The sequence below is a fragment of the Astatotilapia calliptera genome, chromosome 19 (assembly GCF_964374335.1).
Source record: "Astatotilapia calliptera chromosome 19, fAstCal68.1, whole genome shotgun sequence".
Taxonomy (NCBI): domain Eukaryota; kingdom Metazoa; phylum Chordata; class Actinopteri; order Cichliformes; family Cichlidae; genus Astatotilapia; species Astatotilapia calliptera.
The window spans coordinates 13,369,686-13,380,819 of record NC_137440.1 but is presented as its reverse complement, the minus strand read 5'-3'; positions in this window follow the sequence as shown (position 1 = coordinate 13,380,819).

Below are 11,134 nucleotides of genomic sequence, written 5' to 3'. Positions count from 1 at the left end.
CATTGAGTTATACTAATTTGTTTCTTCATGGCGTGACATCAAAGTTCGCCATGCTGCTGGGGTCACACCCTTTCGTGAAAAGTCACAGTTTTCACTGTAACCCAAGACCAACTCCTTAAGGCTTTCCTGGAGAAATTTGAGGCTGCAGATGTCACCCATCACAATACTGTACCCCAAAGTGTAAAACATGACATTTCCTGTTCCCACTAGGTGGCGCTGTCCCTGGTGTCAAATATGGCAGTTGAAATATGTTCAGGGGTGGAGCCTTATCATATGTGTTCACTTTGGTCAAGGTCAGAAAATGTATGACAAAATGAGAGGCAATAAGATTTTCATGGCGAGTCATCGAAATTCGCCATGGCGCCACGGCCTCACCGTATTGTGAAAACTCAAAAGCTCCGCAATTTAACATGGCCCAGGTGTGTAGTTGACACTGACCAAAGATGAAGCTTACACGACCAAATCCCAAGGAGGAGTTCGCAAAAGTTCGAGGCATGGAAATGGCAAAATTAGAGCCAAAATGTCACCTTCTCTTCCAAATGGCGGACTTCCTGTTGGGTTTGCGTCAATGGGCCCACTGACTTTTTTGTTCGTCTTGGCATGATACACATGTGTGCCAAATTTCATACATGTAGCTGAAACGATGTGGTCGTAGGGCTGCATTTAACAAGGCATAGGTGGCGCTGTAGAGCCATTTCCCAGTGCTCATATGTAAAACCATTAAAATACAAAATTTTTCACCAGACCTGGCATGTGTGCAAAATTTCATGAGTTTTTGAGCATGTTTAGGCCCTCAAAAAGGCCCTTGTTTGGGGTGAATAATAATAATAATAATAATAATTAAAGCTGCAAGCAGCGTTATGAGGGCCCTCGCACCCCCGGCATGTCGAGCCACTGCCAACACCTCAAACCGGCACGTCCGATGTGATGTCACATTGATGGATTTCATGCTTTTAATCACCAGCTAACATTTCATCTTATTCAACCAGGATTATAGTCATGCCACTAGGTGGCGCTCTAACCATTATTGACAAATAGCATAACAAACATTTCCAAGCTCGAGTCTCATCACACCTGCGACCTTTGGGAGAGATTGGACATTGTGTTTTTTAGTGACAGCAGATTACTGCTTTTTGCGAGTGATTGAAACTCTACGTGCCGCCATGACCACCCCGTTTCCCTGAACGGAAAAAGCTTCGCAATTTAACATCACAAAGGTCTTTAGATTCTACACCCTGAAGAATGCTTCAATCTGATGAAATCCCTTGGAGGAGTTCGTCAAAGTATGAGGCCTGAAAAGGGGGGAAAATGTCATCAAAATTACACATTAATTTTAAAATGGCTGACTTCCTGTTGGATTTGGGATATTGCTCCAAGAGACTTTTTTGTACATCTTGATATCTTACACAAGCTTACCAAGTGTCAGACTCATAGATGAAACACAGAGCAGGGGCTGATGTTTTGAAATATTGTAGGGGGCGCTGTGGAGCCATTTCGCGCTATTCAATGAAAATGATCACATGACAACAAAGCCTTCGTCACATTGGAGGTGTGCGCCAAATTTCAAGCCTCTATAAACTTTCCAAGCCCCTCAAAAGCCACTTCATCTTTCATGGTGAACCACGTTACCACCAGGGTGCGCCGTTCAGTTTAAAGTCACAATTTTTGCACTGAAGCATCACGAGGGACTGATGTTGATATTCACCGCTTTTGAGGTGGCCACGATCAACCTGTGAAAATCAGTACAACAAAATTAAAGCCATGACATTTCCTGTTGCCACTAGGTGGCGCTGTCCGTATTTCCGACAATGGGCACATCAATCTGTTCAGGGCGGGTCTGACATCATGCCTGTAAAGTCTGGTACTGAACAGACTGGATTTCATTGAGTTATACTAATTTGTTTCTTCATGGCGTGACATCAAAGTTCGCCATGCTGCTGGGGTCACACCCTTTCGTGAAAAGTCACAGTTTTCACTGTAACCCAAGACCAACTCCTTAAGGCTTTCCTGGAGAAATTTGAGGCTGCAGATGTCACCCATCACTATACTGTACCCCAAAGTGTAAAACATGACATTTCCTGTTCCCACTAGGTGGCGCTGTACCTGGTGTCAAATATGGCAGTTGAAATATGTTCAGGGGTGGAGCCTTATCATATGTGTTCACTTTGGTCAAGGTCAGAAAATGTATGACAAAATGAGAGGCAATAAGATTTTCATGGCGAGTCATCGAAATTCGCCATGGCGCCACGGCCTCATAGTATTGTGAAAACTCAAAAGCTCCGCAATTTAACATGGCACAAGGGTGTAGTTGACACTGACCAAATATGAAGGTTATGAAATGAAACCCCAAGGAGGAGTTCGCAAAAGTTCGAGGCATGGAAATGGCAAAATTTGAGCCAAAATGTCACCTTCTCTTCCAAATGGCGGACTTCCTGTTGGGTTTGCGTCAATGGGCCCACAGACTTTTTTGTTCGTCTTGGCATGATACATATGTGTGCCAAATTTCATACATGTAGCTCAAACGATGTGGTCGTAGGGCTGCATTTAACAAGGCATAGGTGGCGCTCTAGAGCCATTTCCCAGTGCTCATATGTAAAACCATTAAAATACAAAATTTTTCACCAGACCTGGCATGTGTGCAAAATTTCATGAGTTTTTGAGCATGTTTAGGCCCTCAAAAAGGCCCTTGTTTCGCCTGAATAATAATAATAATAATAATAATAATAATAATAATAATAATAATAAGAAACGGAGCAGATACAATAGGGCCTTCGCACTCTCGGTGCTCGGGCCCTAATAATAATAATAATAATAATAATAATAAGAAACGGAGCAGATACAATAGGGCCTTCGCACTCTCGGTGCTCGGGCCCTAATAATAATAATAATAATAATAATAATAATAATAATAATAATAATAATAATAATAAGAAACGGAGCAGATACAATAGGGCCTTCGCACTCTCAGTGCTCGGGCCCTAATAAGAAACGGAGCAGATACAATAGGGCCTTCGCACTCTCGGTGCTCGGGCCCTAATAATAATAAGAAACGGAGCAGATACAATAGGGCCTTCGCACTCTCGGTGCTCGGGCCCTAATTAAAGCTGCAAGCAGCGTTATGAGGGCCCTCGCACCCCCGGCGCGTCGAGCCACGCCCAACACCTAAAACCAGCACGTCCGATCGATGTCACATTGATGGAATTCATGCATTTAACCACCAGCTAACATTTCAACTCATTCATTCATGATTAGCTAGTCGTTCCACTAGGTGGCGCTCTAACCATTATGTACAAATGGCATAACAAACATTTCCGAACTCGAGTCTCATTATGCCTGCGACCTTTGGGTGAGATTGGACATTGTGTTTTTGAGTAACAGCAGATTACTGCGTTTTGGCGAGTGATTGAGAGTCTACGCGCCGCCATAACCACCCCGTTTCCCTGAACGTAAAAAGCTTCGCAATTTAACAACACAAAGGTCTTTGGATTCCACACACTGAAGAATAGTGCAATATGATGAAATCCCTTGGAGGAGTTCGTCAAAGAACGATGCCTGAAAAGAGGGGAAAATGTTGCCAAAATTGCACATTAATTTTAAAATGGCTGACTTCCTGTTGGATTTGGGATATTGCTCCAAGAGACTTTTTTGTACATCTTGATATCTCCTATAAGCTTACCAGGTTTCAGACTCATACATAAAACACAGAGCAGGGGCTGTGATTTTGAAATTTTGTAGGGGGCGCTGTGGAGCCATTTTGGGATATTCAATGAAAATGATCACATAACAACAAAGCCTTAACCACATTGGAGGTGTGCGCCAAATTTCAAGACTTTTTAAACTTTCCAAGCCCCTCAAAAGCCACTTCATCTTTCATGGTGAACTGCGTTGCCACCAGGGTGCGGCGTTCAGTTTAAAGTCACAATTTTTGCACTGAAGCATCACAAGGGACTGATGGTGATATTCACCGCTTTTGAGGTGGCCACGATGAACCTGTGAAAATCAGTACAACAAAATTAAAGCCATGACATTTCCTGTTCCCACTAGGTGGCGCTGTCCGTATTCCCGACAATGGGCACATCAATCTGTTCAGGGCGGGTCTGACTTCATGCCTGTAAAGTCTGGTACTGATCAGACTGGATTTCATGGAGTTATACTAATTTGTTTCTTCATGGCGTGACATCAAAGTTCGCCATGCTGCTGGGGTCACACCCTTTTGCGAAAAGTCACAGTTTTCACTGTAACCCAAGACCAACTCCTTAAGGCTTTCCTGGAGAAATTTGAGGCTGCAGATGTCACCCATCACTATACTGTACCCCAAAGTGTAAAACATGACATTTCCTGTTCCCACTAGGTGGCGCTGTCCTTGATGTCAAATATGGCAGTTGAAATATGTTCAGGGGTGGAGCCTTATCATATGTTTGCTCTTTGGTCCAGATCGGAACATGTATGACAGAATGAGAGGCAATAAGATTTTCATGGCGAGTCATCGAAATTCGCCATGGCGCCACGGCCTCATAGTATTGTGAAAACTCAAAAGCTCCGCAATTTAACATGGCACAAGGGTGTAGTTGACACTGTCCAAATTTGAAGTTTATAGGACCAAATCCCAAGGAGGAGTTCGTTAAAGTACAAGGCATGGAAACGGTAAAATCAGACCCAAAATGTCACCTTCAATCCAAAATGGCGGACTTCCTGTTGGGTTTAGGACATTGCCATAATAGACTTTTTTGTTCGACTCTGAACGTTATATAGGTGTACCGACTTTCAAACGTGTAGGTCATACCCATACCGGGGGCTCGCGTTTTTCATTTTTCTAGGTGGCGCTACTGAGCTAATTTTCCCTGGCCATGTCTGGGAACATTAAAATACGTAAATTTTCACCAGACCTGACGCGTGTGCAAAATTTCATGAGTTTTCGAGCATGTTTAGGCCCTCAAACGGCCAATTCATTTGCCGAAATAATAATAATTAAAGCTGCAAGCAGCGTTATGAGGGCCCTCGCACCCCCGGCACGTCGAGCCACTGCCAACACCTCAAACCGGCACGTCCGATGTGATGTCACATTGATGGATTTCATGCTTTTAATCACCAGCTAACATTTCATCTTATTCAACCAGGATTATAGTCATGCCACTAGGTGGCGCTCTAACCATTATTGACAAATAGCATAACAAACATTTCCAAGCTCGAGTCTCATCACACCTGCGACCTTTGGGAGAGATTGGACATTGTGTTTTTTAGTGACAGCAGATTACTGCTTTTTGCGAGTGATTGAAACTCTACGTGCCGCCATGACCACCCCGTTTCCCTGAACGGAAAAAGCTTCGCAATTTAACATCACAAAGGTCTTTAGATTCTACACACTGAAGAATGCTTCAATATGATGAAATCCCTTGGAGGAGTTCGTCAAAGTATGAGGCCTGAAAAGGGGGGAAAATGTCATCAAAATTACACATTAATTTTAAAATGGCTGACTTCCTGTTGGATTTGGGATATTGCTCCAAGAGACTTTTTTGTACATCTTGATATCTTACACAAGCTTACCAAGTGTCAGACTCATAGATGAAACACAGAGCAGGGGCTGATGTTTTGAAATATTGTAGGGGGCGCTGTGGAGCCATTTTGCGCTATTCAAGGAAAATGGTTACATAACAACAATGCCTTCATCCATTTGGAGGTGTGTGCCAAATTTAAAGCCTCTATAAACTTTCCAAGCCCCTCAAAAGCCACTTCATCTTTCATGATGAACCGCGTTGCCACCAGGGTGCGCCGTTCAGTTTAAAGTCACAATTTTTGCACTGAAGCATCACGAGGGACTGATGGTGATATTCACCGCTTTTGAGGTGGCCACGATCAACCTGTGAAAATCAGTACAACAAAGTTAAAGCCATGACATTTCCTGTTGCCACTAGGTGGCGCTGTCCGTATTTCCGACAATGGGCATATCAATCTGTTCAGGGCGGGTCTGACATCATGCCTGTAAAGTCTGGTACTGATCAGACTGGATTTCATTGAGTTATACTAATTTGTTTCTTCATGGCGTGACATCAAAGTTCGCCATGCTGCTGGGGTCACACCCTTTCGTGAAAAGTCACAGTTTTCACTGTAACCCAAGACCAACTCCTTAAGGCTTTCCTGGAGAAATTTGAGGCTGCAGATGTCACCCATCACTATACTGTACCCCAAAGTGTAAAACATGACATTTCCTGTTCCCACTAGGTGGCGCTGTCCTTGATGTCAAATATGGCAGTTGAAATATGTTCAGGGGTGGAGCCTTATCATATGTGTGCTCTTTGGTCCAGATCGGAACATGTATGACAGAATGAGAGGCAATAAGATTTTCATGGCGAGTCATCAAAATTCGCCATGGCGCCACGGCCTCATAGTATTGTGAAAACTCAAAATCTCCGCAATTTAACATGGCCCAGGTGTGTAGTTGACACTGACCAAAGATGAAGTTTATACGACCAAATCCCAAGGAGGAGTTCGAAAAAGTTCGAGGCATGGAAACGGCAAAATTAGAGCCAAAATGTCACCTTCTCTTCCAAATGGCGGACTTCCTGTTGGGTTTGCGTCAATGGGCCCACAGACTTTTTTGTTCGTCTTGGCATGATACACATGTGTGCCAAATTTCATACATGTAGCCCAAACGATGTGGTCGTAGGGCTGCATTTTACAAGGCATAGGTGGCGCTGTAGAGCCATTTCCCAGTGCTCATATGTAAAACCATTAAAATACAAAATTTTTCACCAGACTTGGCATGTGTGCAAAATTTCATGAGTTTTTGAGCATGTTTAGGCCCTCAAAAAGGCCCTTGTTTGGGGTGAATAATAATAATAATTAAAGCTGCAAGCAGCGTTATGAGGGCCCTCGCACCCCCGGCACGTCGAGCCACTGCCAACACCTCAAACCGGCACGTCCGATGTGATGTCACATTGATGGATTTCATGCTTTTAATCACCAGCTAACATTTCATCTTATTCAACCAGGATTATAGTCATGCCACTAGGTGGCGCTCTAACCATTATTGACAAATAGCATAACAAACATTTCCAAGCTCGAGACTCATCACACCTGCGACCTTTGGGAGAGATTGGACATTGTGTTTTTTAGTGACAGCAGATTACTGCTTTTTGCGAGTGATTGAAACTCTACGTGCCGCCATGACCACCCCGTTTCCCTGAACGGAAAAAGCTTCGCAATTTAACATCACAAAGGTCTTTAGATTCTACACACTGAAGAATGCTTCAATATGATGAAATCCCTTGGAGGAGTTCGTCAAAGTATGAGGCCTGAAAAGGGGGGAAAATGTCATCAAAATTACACATTAATTTTAAAATGGCTGACTTCCTGTTGGATTTGGGATATTGCTCCAAGAGACTTTTTTGTACATCTTGATATCTTACACAAGCTTACCAAGTGTCAGACTCATAGATGAAACACAGAGCAGGGGCTGATGTTTTGAAATATTGTAGGGGGCGCTGTGGAGCCATTTTGCGCTATTCAAGGAAAATGGTTACATAACAACAATGCCTTCATACATTTGGAGGTGTGTGCTAAATTTCAAGCCTCTATACACTTTCCAAGCCCCTCAAAAGCCACTTCATCTTTCATGATGAACCGCGTTGCCACCAGGGTGCGCCGTTCAGTTTAAAGTCACAATTTTTGCACTGAAGCATCACGAGGGACTGATGTTGATATTCACCGCTTTTGAGGTGGCCACGATGAACCTGTGAAAATCAGTACAACAAAATTAAAGCCATGACATTTCCTGTTGCCACTAGGTGGCGCTGTACGTATTCCCGACAATGGGCACATCAATCTGTTCAGGGCGGGTCTGACATCATGCCTGTAAAGTCTGGTACTGAACAGACTGGATTTCATTGAGTTATACTAATTTGTTTCTTCATGGCGTGACATCAAAGTTCGCCATGCTGCTGGGGTCACACCCTTTTGCGAAAAGTCACAGTTTTCACTGTAACCCAAGACCAACTCCTTAAGGCTTTCCTGGAGAAATTTGAGGCTGCAGGTGTCACCCATCACTATACTGTACCCCAAAGTGTAAAACATGACATTTCCTGTTCCCACTAGGTGGCGCTGTCCCTGGTGTCAAATATGGCAGTTGAAATATGTTCAGGGGTGGAGCCTTATCATATGTGTTCACTTTGGTCAAGGTCAGAAAATGTATGACAAAATGAGAGGCAATAAGATTTTCATGGCGAGTCATCGAAATTCGCCATGGCGCCACGGCCTCATAGTATTGTGAAAACTCAAAAGCTCCGCAATTTAACATGGCACAAGGGTGTAGTTGGCACTGACCAAATATGAAGGTTATGAAATCAAACCCCAAGGAGGAGTTCGTTAAAGTTCGAGGCATGGAAACGGTAAAATCAGAGCCAAAATGTCACCTTCAATCCAAAATGGCGGACTTCCTGTTGGGTTTAGGACATTGCCATAATAGACTTTTTTGTTCGACTCTGAACGTTATATAGGTGTACCGAATTTCAAACTTGTAGGCAATACCCATACCGGGGGCTCGCGTTTTTCATTTTTCTAGGTGGCGCTACTGAGCTAATTTTCCCTGGCCATGTCGGAGAACATTAAAATACGTAAATTTTCACCAGACCTGACGCGTGTGCAAAATTTCATGAGTTTTCGAGCATGTTTAGGCCCTCAAAAGGCCGATTCATTTGCCGGAATAATAATAATAATAATAATAATTAAAGCTGCAAGCAGCGTTATGAGGGCCCTCGCACCCCCGGCACGTCGAGCCACTGCCAACAACTCAAACCGGCACGTCCGATGTGATGTCACATTGATGGATTTCATGCTTTTAATCACCAGCTAACATTTCATCTTATTCAACCAGGATTATAGTCATGCCACTAGGTGGCGCTCTAACCATTATTGACAAATAGCATAACAAACATTTCCAAGCTCGAGTCTCATCACACCTGCGACCTTTGGGAGAGATTGGACATTGTGTTTTTTAGTGACAGCAGATTACTGCTTTTTGCGAGTGATTGAAACTCTACGTGCCGCCATGACCACCCCGTTTCCCTGAACGGAAAAAGCTTCGCAATTTAACATCACAAAGGTCTTTAGATTCTACACACTGAAGAATCCTTCAATATGATGAAATCCCTTGGAGGAGTTCGTCAAAGTATGAGGCCTGAAAAGGGGGGAAAATGTCATCAAAATTACACATTAATTTTAAAATGGCTGACTTCCTGTTGGATTTGGGATATTGCTCCAAGAGACTTTTTTGTACATCTTGATATCTCCTATAAGCTTACCAGGTTTCAGAATCATACATAGAACACAGAGCAGGGGCTGTGGTTTTGAAATATTGTAGGGGGCGCTGTGGAGCCATTTCGCGCTATTCAATGAAAATGATCACATGCCAACAAAGCCTTCATCCATTTGGAGGTGTGTGCCAAATTTCAAGCCTCTATAAACTTGCCAAGACCCTCAAAAGCCACTTCATCTTTCATGTTGAACAGCATTGCCACCAGGGTGCGCCGTTCAGTTTAAAGTCACAATTTTTGCACTGAAGCATCACGAGGGACTGATGGTGATATTCACCGCTTTTGAGGTGGCCAAGATGAACCTGTGAAAATCAGTACAACAAAATTAAAGCCATGACATTTCCTGTTGCCACTAGGTGGCGCTGTCCGTATTTCCGACAATGGGCACATCAATCTGTTCAGGGCGGGTCTGACATCATGCCTGTAAAGTCTGGTACTGATCAGACTGGATTTCATTGAGTTATACTAATTTGTTTCTTCATGGCGTGACATCAAAGTTCGCCATGCTGCTGGGGTCACACCCTTTCGCGAAAACTCACAGTTTTCACTGTAACCCAAGACCAACTCGTTAAGGCTTTCCTGGAGAAATTTGAGGCTGCAGATGTCACCCATCACTATACTGTACCCCAAAGTGTAAAACATGACATTTCCTGTTCCCACTAGGTGGCGCTGTCCTTGATGTCAAATATGGCAGTTGAAATATGTTCAGGGGTGGAGCCTTATCATATGTGTGCTCTTTGGTCCAGATCGGAACATGTATGACAGAATGAGAGGCAATAAGATTTTCATGGCGAGTCATCGAAATTCGCCATGGCACCACGGCCTCATAGTATTGTGAAAACTCAAAAGCTCCGCAATTTAACATGGCACAAGGGTGTAGTTGACACTGTCCAAATTTGAAGCTTATAGGACCAAATCCCAAGGAGGAGTTCGTTAAAGTTCGAGGCATGGAAATGGCAAAATTAGAGCCAAAATGTCACCTTCTCTTCCAAATGGCGGACTTCCTGTTGGGTTTGCGTCAATGGGCCCACAGACTTTTTTGTTCGTCTTGGCATGATACACATGTGTGCCAAATTTCATACGTGTAGCTCAAACGATGTGGTCGTAGGGCTGCATTTAACAAGGCATAGGTGGCGCTGTAGAGCCATTTCCCAGTGCTCATAAGTAAAACCATTAAAATACAAAATTTTTCACCAGACCTGGCATGTGTGCAAAATTTCATGAGTTTTTGAGCATGTTTAGGCCCTCAAAAAGGCCCTTGTTTGGGGTGAATAATAATAATAATAATAATAATAATAATAATAATAATAATAATAATAATAATAATAATAATAAGAAACGGAGCAGATACAATAGGGCCTTCGCACTGTCGGTGCTCGGGCCCTAATAAACAGAGCAATTACAATAGGGCCTTCGCACTGTCAGTGCTCGGGCCCTAATAAGAAACGGAGCAGATACAATAGGGCCTTCGCACTCTCAGTGCTCGGGCCCTAATAATAATAATTAAAGCTGCAAGCAGCGTTATGAGGGCCCTCGCACCCCCGGCGCGTCGAGCCACGCCCAACACCTAAAACCAGCACGTCCGATCGATGTCACATTGATGGAATTCATGCATTTAACCACCAGCTAACATTTCAACTCATTCATTCATGATTAGCTAGTCGTTCCACTAGGTGGCACTCTAACCATTATGTACAAATGGCATAACAAACATTTCCGAACTCGAGTCTCATTATGCCTGCGACCTTTGGGTGAGATTGGACATTGTGTTTTTGAGTAACAGCAGATTACTGCGTTTTGGCGAGTGATTGAGAGTCTACGTGCCG